Raw genomic sequence first — 13,024 nt, forward strand, 5'->3', positions numbered from 1 at the left:
CTACTAAGAGTACAAAAAAAGAGTAATTTGTTTTTTTTTTTTTGTAAACTCCATCACTCTAGTCCATTGGATGTGCTAGGTTTAGAGACCTGTCAACCTGTTCTTCACTCAGCAAATATTTGCTCCAATTGGCCATCAGGTCTGATTTAGAGACATACATTCAAGTGTTGTAAATGTAAGTTGTGATGTAGCTCCTGTATTATATACACTAACTGATTTGCCTTAAGGGAGACATTTAGATGGGTAATACAATACTATATAATAAAAAAAGAATGGAAATCAACATATTGGATTATACAGTATACTGAAATTAGTTTTACTCCGATCACATGTCCACCAAATTCAATAAGACATTGTACTATCAAATAAAACTAAGTAATCTAATATCAATGAAGGTGAAATATGAATTTTCATTCCATGTAAATATGTATCTAGTAAGCAGGTTTTCATTGCCTGTGAAAAATATCCTAACACAGACTAAGACTGTGTTTCCATTATGGGATTTTAGTGTGAAATGATGGCTGTCTATTGATAATGACAGACACAAGAAATGATCACGATCATTATTTGTGGCCATCCTTAGCAATAGACTGACGCGTGTTGCAATTAAATAATGGTCCATTCCTGTAGTGGGAACACAGCTTCATCATTTTACTATAATATGGTACAACACTGGTCAAAAAAATAAACAAGTGCAATAACCAACATGTTAATATGTTTCAAACATAAAAGTTACAAGATACAGTAAGAGACAGATTCTTGCCTGGAGACCTTATTTATAATTTAAAGGATGGTCAATATAGATAAAATGTGGAGGTTGTGAAAGTGGCATTGAAGGTGTTTTTAGCCATGTAAAAATTCTAATGAACTGTGTATGTGTAAAAATAACAACACTGATGAACTTAAAAAGTATTGCCAGTGAATAAAGAACTACACATTGCTCTTAGATCTTTGAATGCCATACCTTTGTAGAACCTTTAATTTTAATGCCTTTTAGCCAATTTCACTGCAGACCTCTCATGCCTTATTGACTTACAGGCTGTTTAACCCTTTCATGTCAGTAATCTGTATATATACGTTCCTACTGCACATACCACGTGCAGTAGGAATGTATATATACTTTCCTGGCTGAGGTGCTTCTGATGTGTGCGGGACTGCTGCAGTGAGAGCGGCCCCGCACACATCAGTGTGTCCGAGGCTGAGGATAATGAGATGCAATCCTGCAGCGTCCTCTCATTAACCCCTTAAATGCTGCAATCTATAATGATCGCGTGTTTAAGGTACTCAGTGAAAGGACCAGGCAATGCATTGGAGTCATTGGAAGACGGAGGTCCAATGCACACGTATGAAATAACGGACGTTGTCTGCGCAGACGTCAAAATAATGATTATGACAATTATTTTAGGAAGTCTTTTGCAAACAGTGGTTGTTATTTGTCAATTGTTCACATACATTTCTTCATTTTTCACCATCCCTTCACCGTTTTCACTATTAAATTCAATGGACTTTTCAGTTAAAGGCCAATTAGTCCAACTAATGGTGCGTTTACACACAGAGATTTATCTGACAGATTTTTAAAGTCAAAGCAAGGAATGGATTTGAAAAGAGGAGAAATCTCAGTCTTTCCTTTATGACCTGTTCTCTGTTTATAGTCTGTTCCTGGCTTTGGCTTCAAAGATCTGTCAGATAAATCTCTGTGTAAACGCACCATAACCTAGAATAATTTACCAGCAGCTGTCATTGCATTGACGGATGGCCAAACATAATCATTTTAAATGTAGCTTATTCATACTGCATAAAGAGATGTCAATAAGGAAGAAGTAAACCGCTGCAACAAGTCTCTTCCTATTCTAAATCCTATTCAATATAGTGTGTAGACTGCAAGTAAATGAAATGCCATACAGCACTATTAGAAACTTTAATTTACATATTGAAAATAAAATATGCCTTCAGACAGTGTTGTTTATTACCACCGCAGTGATGCCACGTCATTCTGATACATAAAGTTGGCAGCCAACTGGCCACAGCAGTCATATGTCTACCTTAAGGCTGGGGCTACATCAGTGTCATGTGACTCCATCATTTATACAAGTTAATGGGGTTGCATTGTGGCTAACAGGTGGCTATTACTCCGCAGTCACAAAAAATCTATAATCTATCCTAGATGGATCCAAGTATCTGGAGATTATTGAGTTTTGCACAGTGTGTTACTATAATAGGCGTGTGTATACAGTGCGTGTGTGTGTGTGTGTGTATATATATATATATATTTTTTATTTCTTTTTGTTCGCTGAGTGAACAAATAAGTAACTTATCTTCCACCACACATCTTGTACCCTTGGACTTTCTCAGTCACTTACATACCATAAAACATAATGATTTTATTGACTCTGTCATTAGGTTTTGGTTATCAGTACCAATTAAATTCAGAGTCAGGGTGTCTTTTCTGGATGCATATGCTAATAGCACTGAGAATTAAGTTATAATTTCCACAAACATAAATTAAAAGAAGCACATTAAAACAAAATTTATATTGTCAGCTCACATATAAAAAGCAAATTAGTGTAGCTTGGGATTTGGTGGCACATCCCAATTTTCAAATTAAATCCAGACAATAAAAAGTAAACACATTGAAATGTGCTGCATTATTTAAAGCCTTTTAATTAAAATATCTGAAACTTGGAAATTGCATTCCAAAAGACACTGAATCATAATTCAATTGCCAGAAGCAAAGAAGCTAGAATTGCTAGAAACCATGATATCTCCTCATCAAGTATAATAGCTGTTAATAGATATCATTTTATTTGTGAGGCTTCTATAGTACATGTAACCTTATCCTTTTTCTTTCCTTAGGTTACAAACCCACTTGCCGGATCTGCAGTGAGTCTCCTTGCTGCGTTTTTGCAGCGAGACTCGCTGCAGATCCTGGCCCTATACTTTCAATAGCAGAGAAATCTCAGGCTTTCCTTTATGACCTGATCTCTGTTTATAATCTGTTCCTGGCTTTGGTTTCAAATCTTCGGCAGATCTGTTAGATAATCTTTCTGTGTAAATGGCCCCTAATGCTATGTTTACACAGAGCGATAATTTGCCCGATCGTACAATTAACAATTTCGAAGTAACGATTTTTTTTCTAACGATCAGCGTTTAGATCGAACGATATATCATACAGAAAATTCGTTTTGCGATCGCTTAAGCCTATCTCGCACATTGGTAAAATCAGTGAACGACTGTTTACACGGAACGATCTGCAAATTTTTTGCGAACGATCAAAGACGATTTATTAACATTTTCAAAAGATCAAATTGAACGATTTTTAGCTAATCGCTTGATCATTCGCTGCGTTTACACGGAAAAATTATCGCTCAATGTGATCGTTATCGCGAAAATTTGCCCGATAATCTTTCCGTGTAAATGTAGCATTAGGATCTGGTAACAGCAAAAACAGTGGAGGGTTTCCAAAAAGGCTTGGACAGGTTCTTAGCTCAGAATAACATAAATGCATATGTATAAAACATAAAATCTACCCATCATCCGCCCCCTTCCCTTCCTCCATCCTCTCCTTGGCTGACCTTGATGGACATGTCTCTTTTTTTCAACCATACTAACTATGTAACAAAAAAATTTTTCGTGGATGCCTCACAGGTCTTGCTGAGAGATGTGCCACTAGCATAGTGTAGTACTAAGGTTAATTTTCAAAATAAGCACTGTAAGGTTACAAACCCACTTGCCGGATCTGCAGCGAGTCTCCCTGCTGCGTTTTTTGCAGCGAGACTCGCTGCAGATCCTGGCCCTATACTTTCAATAGCAGAGAAACTCGCAGCAGGGATGTACATCAATGATGCGATTTTGTCTGCAGCCCGCCCCATTAACCCCCCGGCCGCCGGACATTATACATTACCGGGTCCCCGTTCCTGCTTGCTTCGGGGCTCCCGGTGTCTTCACGGCCCGCCCGGCTGCGGCGGGGCAGCGCACTGATTGGCCGGGCGGAACGTGCCGGGAGCCGCCGAAGCAAGCAGGAGCGGGGACCTGATAATGTATATCCTGCCCGCCCCCCTGCAGCCCCGATCGCCCCGCAGCCCCCGGCCGCACGATCGCCCCCAGCCCCGCAGCCCCCGGCCGCACGATCGCCTGCAGCCCCCCAGCCCCCGGCCGCACGATCGCCCGCAGGCCGATCGTCTGGTCGGGGGCTGCGGGGCTGGGGGCGATCGTGCGGCCGGGGGCTGCGGGGCTGGGGGCGATCGTGCGGCCGGGGGCTGCGGGGCTGGGGGCGATCGTGCAGCCGGGGGCTGCGGGGCTGGGGGCGATCGTGTGGCCGGGGGCTGGGGGCGATATACATTACCTGATCCCGACTCCTGCTTGCTTCAGCGGCTCCCGGCACGTTCCGCCCGGCCAATCAGTGCGCTGCCCCGCCGCAGCGCACTGATTGGCCGGGCGGGCCGTGAAGACACCGGGAGCCCCGAAGCAAGCAGGAACGGGGACCCGGTAATGTATAATGTCCGGCAGCCGGGGGGTTAATGGGGCGGGCTGCAGACAAAATCGCAGCAGGGATGTACATCCCTGCTGCGAGTTTCTCTGCTATTGAAAGTATAGGGCCAGGATCTGCAGCGAGTCTCGCTGCAAAAACGCAGCAAGGAGACTCGCTGCAGATCCGGCAAGTGGGTTTGTAACCTTACAGTGCTTATTTTGAAAATTAACCTTAGTACTACACTATGCTAGTGGCACATCTCTCAGCAAGACCTGTGAGGCATCCACGAAAATTTTTTTTGTTACATAGTTAGTATGGTTGAAAAAAAGAGACATGTCCATCAAGGTCAGCCAAGGAGAGGATGGAGGAAGGGAAGGGGGCGGATGATGGGTAGATTTTATGTTTTATACATATGCATTTATGTTATTCTGAGCTAAGAACCTGTCCAAGCCTTTTTGGAAACCCTCCACTGTTTTTGCTGTTACCAGATCCTAATGCTACATTTACACGGAAAGATTATCGGGCAAATTTTCGCGATAACGATCACATTGAGCGATAATTTTTCTGTGTAAACGCAGCGAATGATCAAGCGATTAGCTAAAAATCGTTCAATTTGATCTTTTGAACATGTTAATAAATCGTCTTTGATCGTTCGCAAAAAATTTGCAGATCGTTCCGTGTAAACAGTCGTTCACTGATTTTACCAATGTGCGAGATAGGCTTAAGCGATCGCAAAACGAATTTTCTGTACAATATATCGTTCGATCTAAACGCTGATCGTTAGAAAAAAAATTGTTACTTCGTAATTGTTAATTGTACGATCGGGCAAATTATCGCTCTGTGTAAACATAGCATTAGGGGCCATTTACACAGAAAGATTATCTAACAGATCTGCCGAAGATTTGAAACCAAAGCCAGGAACAGATTATAAACAGAGATCAGGTCATAAAGGAAAGCCTGAGATTTCTCCTCTTTTCAAATCCATTCCTGGCTTTGGCTTTAAATCTGTGGCAGATAATCTGTCAGATAATCTTTCTGTGTAAATGGACCCTTAGGTAGACTGTTCCATAGATTTTCTAAAAAAGGCTTGTCGCCTCCAGAGATTGAACTTTTTTTCTCTAGGCAAAGGGAGTGTTCCCTTGTCTTTTGTGGGGATTGGGCAGGATTCATATAAGGCTATGTTCACGCAACATATTTTTCGTATTTCTACGGCCGTTGTTGTCGATTGAAACAATGGCCGTGGTTATTACAAAAAATATGTTGGCTTGCTGTCGGTGGGGTCCCGGCCGGAGCATATACGCATAATATATGCTCCGGCCGGGACCCCTAGTGGCGCCGCAAAAAAAGCCGCAAGCTTCATAGTGTGCAGTGGTGAGTTCTGATGCGGTATCGGCCAGGATAATCTATTCAGAGACCGGCTGCTCCGTGACCCGGCCGGGTCACGGAATGGCCGGTCCAGCCATTTAAAGCGGTTATTCAACAAAAATCTTTTTCTTTCAGATCAACAGGTTTCAGAAAGTTATATAGATTTGTAATTTACTTCTATTTAAAAATCTCAAGTCTTCCCATACTTGTCTTCTTTTTAGTCTTTTCAGTCTGCTGTGCTGCCATCTCTGTCCAAGACAGGAATTGTCCAGAGCAGGAGAGGTTTTATTTGGGAATTTGCTGCTGCTCTGGACAGTTCCTGTCTTGGCAGCAGAGAGCACTATGTCAGACTGAAAAGAAAACATTTCCTGTAGGACATACAGCAGCTGCTAAAGATGGGAAGACTTGAGATTTTTAAATATACGTAAATTACAAATCTATATAACTTTCTAAACCAGTTCATTTGAAAGAAAAAGATTTTTTGCAAGATAACCCCTTTAAATACATACCCATAATATATAACAGCTTGACCCAGCAAGTAAAATATTTGCTACCTGAATGCTATTATCTACAGGGTGACTTAAAAGTCTCAGGACACTCTTATATTTTAAAGACAAAAGGGAAGTAAAGGGTGAGGGGACCTTTCTTTAGGCTATGTCTGAAACATTAACACCATGTTGAAAAATGCCATATTGGATCAAGGGCAAGTTTCTTCCGATGAGAAAAGGGTTATGTACTGTAGCATGGCAAAGAAGACCAGATTTGCAATATTCCTTGTGGTTCAAATGTTATCAGCACAGAGTTGCTTTGTGTTCAGCTCAGGGGCATAGCTAGGATTCATGGGGCCCCATAGCAAAAGTTTTATAAGGGCCCCCCTCCCCTATGCACAACACAAAGCACTGCATATCGGCACTCTGATAAATGTGATAAATTCAAAATGGTTTATTCAATCCTTTGCCTGTTTGATGGATTGAATAAACCCCTTTGAATTTAACACATTTATCGGAGTGCCGCAGTGCTTTGTATATATATATATATATATATATATATATATATATATATATATATATACACACTCACCGGCCACTTTATTAGGTACACCATGCTAGTAACGGGTGGTCATTTGCTGCTGTAGCCCATCTGCCTCAAAGTTCGACGTACTGTGCGTTCAGAGATGCTCTTCTGCCTACCTTGGTTGTAACGGTTGGCTATTTGAGTCACTGTTGCCTTTCTATCAGCTCGAACCAGTCTGCCCATTTTCCTCTGACCTCTGGCATCAACAAGGCATTTCCACCCACAGAACTGCCGCTCACTGGATGTTTTTTCTTTTTCGGACCATTCTCTGTAAACCCTAGAGATGGTTGTGCGTAAAAATCCCAGTAGATCAGCAGTTTCTGAAATACTCAGACCAGCCCTTCTGGCACCAACAACCATGCCACGTTCAAAGGCACTCAAATCACCTTTCTTCCCCATACTGATGCTCGGTTTGAACTGCAGGAGATTGTCTTGACCATGTCTACATGCCTAAATGCACTGAGTTGCCGCCATGTGATTGGCTGATTAGAAATTAAGTGGTAACGTGCAGTTGGACAGGTGTACCTAATAAAGTGGCCGGTGAGTGTGTATATATATATATATATATATATATACACTTTACTGCTTTTGCACTGATAACCCCTCCTGACCTCTGCAGGGTTGATTGCCAGCTGAAGAACAGAGGTCAGAGGTTATCAGTGCATTGAAGCAGAGATCTTCGTCTTCTGCTTGTTAACTCTTTTTTGTGTAGCAGCATGTAAGTAAACATTGGGTCACTTACACACTGCAGTACATAAGGGTTTAAGCAGAAGAACACGCTCTTACCATCTCCCCCGGGCCCCCCTCCTGCACGGGCTCCAGAGCAACTGCCTACCCTTCCTCTATGGTAGCTACGCCACTGGTTCAGTTTTATCTCTGTCATGACATGGTCACTTTTCAGGTTGTAACCAGGCTTTGGCTTACTTCCTCCACTGTTTGCAAATGGTAAGTAAAACAAATATCACTAGCAGATGACCATATCTATGATAATAAAACTTACCTCTTACAGATATCCTTTAAAAGGACTCTAACACTTGAGGAGCTACTAATTGGGAGCGCACAGGAGGGCTATATACTACTAGGGAGCACACAGGGGGGCTATATACTACCGGAGAGCACACAGGAGGGGCTATATACTAATGGGGAGCACACAGGGGGGCTATATACTACTGGGGAGAGCGCACAGGGGGCTATATACTACTGGCGAGCACACAGGGGGCTATGTACTACTGGGGAAGGGCACAGGAGGGCTGTATATAACTGTGGGAGCACACAGAGGCCTATATTCCTCAGGGACACCTTAAAACTATGGGGGCACAGAGGGGTGTAACTACTATATAGGGGTACAGAGTGGTGTAATTACTATATAGGGGTACAAGGGACCTAACTACTGTATTAGTTGGAGCCTAAAATATTTGTCTGGCAGATTCTGGAGAAAGGATTCACAGCCAGGAGAAGACTTCAAGGTGGTCCACGTTGGATGGAGAGAAAAAGAAAAGGTGACAGACTGATAGGAGAAGACGCCCCCTGTAAATCTGCACTCTGTTATAGGCTTGTAGTGATAGGGGTCATAGTGTGGCAGTTTTATGTAATGGTATCATTGGTGATATCTTTCTGTTTTGTTCAGTGCAGTTTTCATGTAATATGTAATCACTGGATGGTGGAAATAGTGTTATAAGGTAACTACTGTATGTATTGGGGCTTTTAATACAGTGTGAGGTCACTTTCAGTACATTACACTGTTTATGGAGCTCCAATTCTGATAACGCGTGGGGGGCACTCTTGAGGGCTGTGGTCCGGGCCCAGCAATGTATTAAAGCGACTTTGTACCCACAATCTGTCCCCCCCAAACCACTTGTACCTTTGGATAGCTGCTTTTAATCCAAGATCTGTCCTGGGGTCCATTCGGCAGGTGATGCAGTTATTGTTTTAAAAACAATTTATAATCCGGCAGCGCTGTGTCTAACGGCCGGGGCTTACATTTGCATATGTTAGGCAGGCACAACCTCTCTGTCCTTCCTCCCCGCCCTCCTCATGATTAGGAATGCTCCAGGCAGATTGCTTCCTATTCCCCACCTGTGTGTATAATGAACATGGGCTACAGTAAATGTTCCTGGATCATTCCTAATGCTAAGGAGGGCGGGGAGGAGGAAAGGAGAGGTTGTGCCAGCCTAATGCATATACAAATGTAAGCCCCGGCCGTTAGACACAGCGCTGTAGGATTAAAAGTTGTTTTTAGGACAATAACTGCATCACCTGCCAAACGGACCCCAGGATAGCAGCTATCTGAAGGTACAAGCGGTTTGGGGGGGTCGGATTGTGGGTACAGAGTCGCTTTAAAACGGCCCTGGTAACATAGTGAGATGACTATTTTTCTTCAGTTTTCAGAGTCAGGAGGACACAAGCCATATTAGACACATGGTCAGGTCCACTTGACACAAGTCTAATGTCTGTGGCCAGATTAAGTATAATTGGATTTAAACTAAGAACGGGATACAGTTGATTTCAGTCAAAGATAGATAGATAGATAGATAGATAGATAGATAGATAGATAGATAGATAGGATTTTTTAATGAAATACTTATGGAACAGGAAATGCACAGAATTGAATGCTGCTTTGCCATAACATGCAAGAGTTTTACTGTTTTTCTTAATGTGAATAGTAAATTAAATGTGCAACCTTTTCATATATTTACTTCTATTTAAATGGAAAAATGCTATGCAACTTGGGATGTGCAACAGTTGCATCATCTAGTTTAACTTACAGAACTTGCATGCTTGTGTGACTAAAGTCATAGTGAAGCCCTGTACCATTGGAAACAGAACATGCTACAAATTTCTCATTTCAATGCCCCGTTTAGTCTGTTTGTAGGGGTGACAGGAGGAAATAGTGTTAAAAGTGATGTTCTGTATGTCCTATTCAAATCACAATGTCCCGCATATTTTCTAACAAATGACAAATGTAACAAAAGACTTCTTGGACATGGTCCTGCCTCTAACCTACTTTTTAAGAAAGATTTAATGTAATGTAGGAACCATTAAGGTTAAAAAAAATTCCTTTGCAAATCCATGCCGAGATCTTTTTTCATTGAGTATACCTATTTAAAATATGTTAATAGAAATCTTCTATTAAAAACAAGATTACTTTTTCTAATTAGTTTACTCAGCATCAAAATAAAGATGTCCCAGTCTAGCATTTATGTCAATGGAAATGAGATTTTGTAATATGTACTGAAATTAAAAATACCAAGTAGGAAGCTTATACTGCAGCTAAAAATCAAGAACTGACTTGAAGTCTGGTCATCAAGATTTTAATGGCACCTTTGAAAGTGGCCACAGAGATTCAGAGCAATTTAAGCTAGCTAAGAAACTCACACAGGAAAATATGAATTAATTGCTGGTGGGAACTAAGCAATATATTATCCAACATGTAGTTTCTTAAGGGCTGTGTTCACACAGTCAGTGTTTTAATTGCAATTTTTGATGCCAAGGCCAGGAACAGACAAATAAAATAGAGGTCAGTTCCTAAAGGAAAGAGTTTTCGCCTCTTTTTACATCTGTCACTAGCTTTGTTTTCATTAATTGCAATTAGAAACCTGAATGTATGAACATACTATAACTGTAACAATTCCCCAATGGGGAAACTGTTATATCCACTCTAAACTCTGTTCTGTGGAATAAGGGTGAATTGTAGTCCTAAATTCCTGGACTATAAAAACTTAACCTAATGACAAGTTATTGATCACCGCGGGTGCCACTTTAAGCAGAATATATAGCCGGAAAGAGATTGCAACAGCGCAATCCACTCCCTCGCTGCCTGTACAGTTAGTCAATATTCTCAATGTTAGTCTATGAGAAAATATTGACGGAATAAGGGGGCAGTGGTCGAGAGGATCGCGCTGCTGTGATCTGTTCCCGGCTATATCTTCTGATCAGAAAGGGTCTTTGGAGTGAGACTCACTGTGATCAATCACTTTGGACATGTCTGATGATGTCAAAAGTTGTTTTTAGTGACAGTGCCCATTTAAGGGAGACTGTAAATGATAAAAAGCAAAAATGTTAAAAACAATACTTTATTGTATATTCTGCAACAGGGATGGGGAACCTTCGGCCTTCTAGCTGTTTCAAAACTACAATCTCCACCATGCCTGGACAGCCAAAGCTTTAGCATTGACTGTCCAGGCATGATGGGAATTGTAGTTTTGCAACAGCTGGAGGGCCGAAGGTTCCCCATCCCTGTTCTACAGCATGCTTTAGCTATTTACAATACCCAAGTAACACAAATCAAAGCATTGGGTTCGGACTGGCAGTACCTAGTCTCTGAATGACAATTTATATTAATATGCTGTTATTATTTAGTGAGTTACAGAAAAAAAAGATAGCTTAGAGCTAAATTTTTAGCTTTGAACATAAATTTGGATATCTTTTTAGTCATACTGAAGATTAGTGAATTTGTTGTCATTTCTTTTATTCTGATCTTGGAGATGCCCTCAGGGAATGTAATGTAGCATTTTATATGGTTAATAAAGCTGCTGCTGTGTTTCTACATTCTGGGATCCACAATATGTTTATAAGTTTGCTTATGGAGATGGATATATTGCTAAACATTGAGAATTATCTTACACTTCCAAATTATAGGCCGAATGCAGCTTCTGAATATTTAATATTGTCTACAAAGGATGTGCATATATACTTTGCTGCAGAGATGTATAAGAATGCCTGAACGAATGCCTGAAAAATGAAAAATCATTCTACATTCTATACAATTATTACACTTATAGGCTGGGTTCACACACTGTATACTTCAGGCAGTATTTGGTCCTCAAGTCAGGTCCTCATAGCAACCAAAACCAGGAGTGGATTGAAAACACAGAAAGGCTCTGTTCACACAATGTTGAAATTGAGTGGATGGCCGTCATATAACAGTAAATAACTGCCATTATTTCAATATAACAGCCGTTGTTTTAAAATAACAGCAAAAATTTGCCATTAAATGACAGCCATCCACTCAATTACAACATTATGTGAACATATCCTTTCTGTGTTTTCAATCCACTTCTGGTTTTGGTTGCTATACAGCCTCACAAATACAGCCTCAAATATACATAGTGTGAACCCAGCCATAAATTGTATATATTTTTTTAAGCCTCAGGAATCTCATATCATATTACAGCTAAACAGAAAACAGTAAAATGCCTCTTTTTTCTTTATATTACTCTAAACCCATAAAATCTGATAAAAAGTCTTGATCTGCAACAAAAGCTCATGTTCAGCATGGAACAAGCAGTTCAATGTAAATATACAAATTATAACATTTGACCAAGGTTAAATAAAAAATCATTTTTACACACCAATCAACCATTTTACATTTAAAGCAGTGTTCCTATCTGGCCCCCCCGACCATGTCCAACCAGCTTCTGGTGGCCGGAGGTGATTGAAAAGGCAAAAACAGTGCCACTTTGTACAGTCTACACCAGGGGTGTCAATCTCAAATAAACAGTAGGCCAAAATGAAAAAAATTAGACAACGTTGCTGCCCAACCTTGATATCTACTGAAACGAGCATGCATTATTCCTGGCACTGTCAGAACGGCATGCCTTGTCAAAGTGGTGTGTATCCCCCGCCACTGTACACTATGATACATTATATCATAAATTGCTATAATATAACAAGCATAGGATAAGATGGTACAAGACAAGTATAGGATAGGCAAGTTTAGGGAGAAAAGCGCCCAGGTCACTGCTGCACGTACCGCCCATGACACGTGTACCCCCAACCTATGGGGATGACTGGGCTGCAGCCTAGTATTTTAGCTCCTCTATGGCAGGCAGCATCCAGCGTCTACGGCAGTGACGTGGACACCAGTGGTGGATTGACTGTACCATGGTCCCCAGGCTCTTCAGAGAACTTGGCCCACATGCCATAACTATAGTTCTACTTAGACACAGCACGGTCTACAAATTCCCACTATAGTGCCACACAAACTTAATACCCTCAAATATTGCCACCACAAACAGTTAATCCCCACAATAGTGCCAAACAAATAGTTAATTCCCCAAAAAGTACCCGCACACACAGTTAATTCCCCTTACAGTGCCCCACACACAGTTAATTTCC

General features: G+C 41.2%; 1 protein-coding gene and 1 long non-coding RNA gene across 4 annotated transcripts in view; one reads left to right on the forward strand and one right to left on the reverse strand.

The window, feature by feature from the left end:
* Positions 1 to 13,024, reverse strand: part of IMMP2L (inner mitochondrial membrane peptidase subunit 2) — an 816,543-nt gene that overhangs the window by 287,257 nt on the left and 516,262 nt on the right. The gene's annotated exons all lie outside the window — the stretch shown is intronic.
* The window catches only part of LOC138796544 (uncharacterized), a 48,636-nt gene that overhangs the window by 10,075 nt on the left and 25,537 nt on the right, over positions 1 to 13,024 (forward strand). The gene's annotated exons all lie outside the window — the stretch shown is intronic.

This window comes from Dendropsophus ebraccatus, chromosome 1 (assembly GCF_027789765.1).
Source record: "Dendropsophus ebraccatus isolate aDenEbr1 chromosome 1, aDenEbr1.pat, whole genome shotgun sequence".
NCBI lineage: Eukaryota > Metazoa > Chordata > Amphibia > Anura > Hylidae > Dendropsophus > Dendropsophus ebraccatus.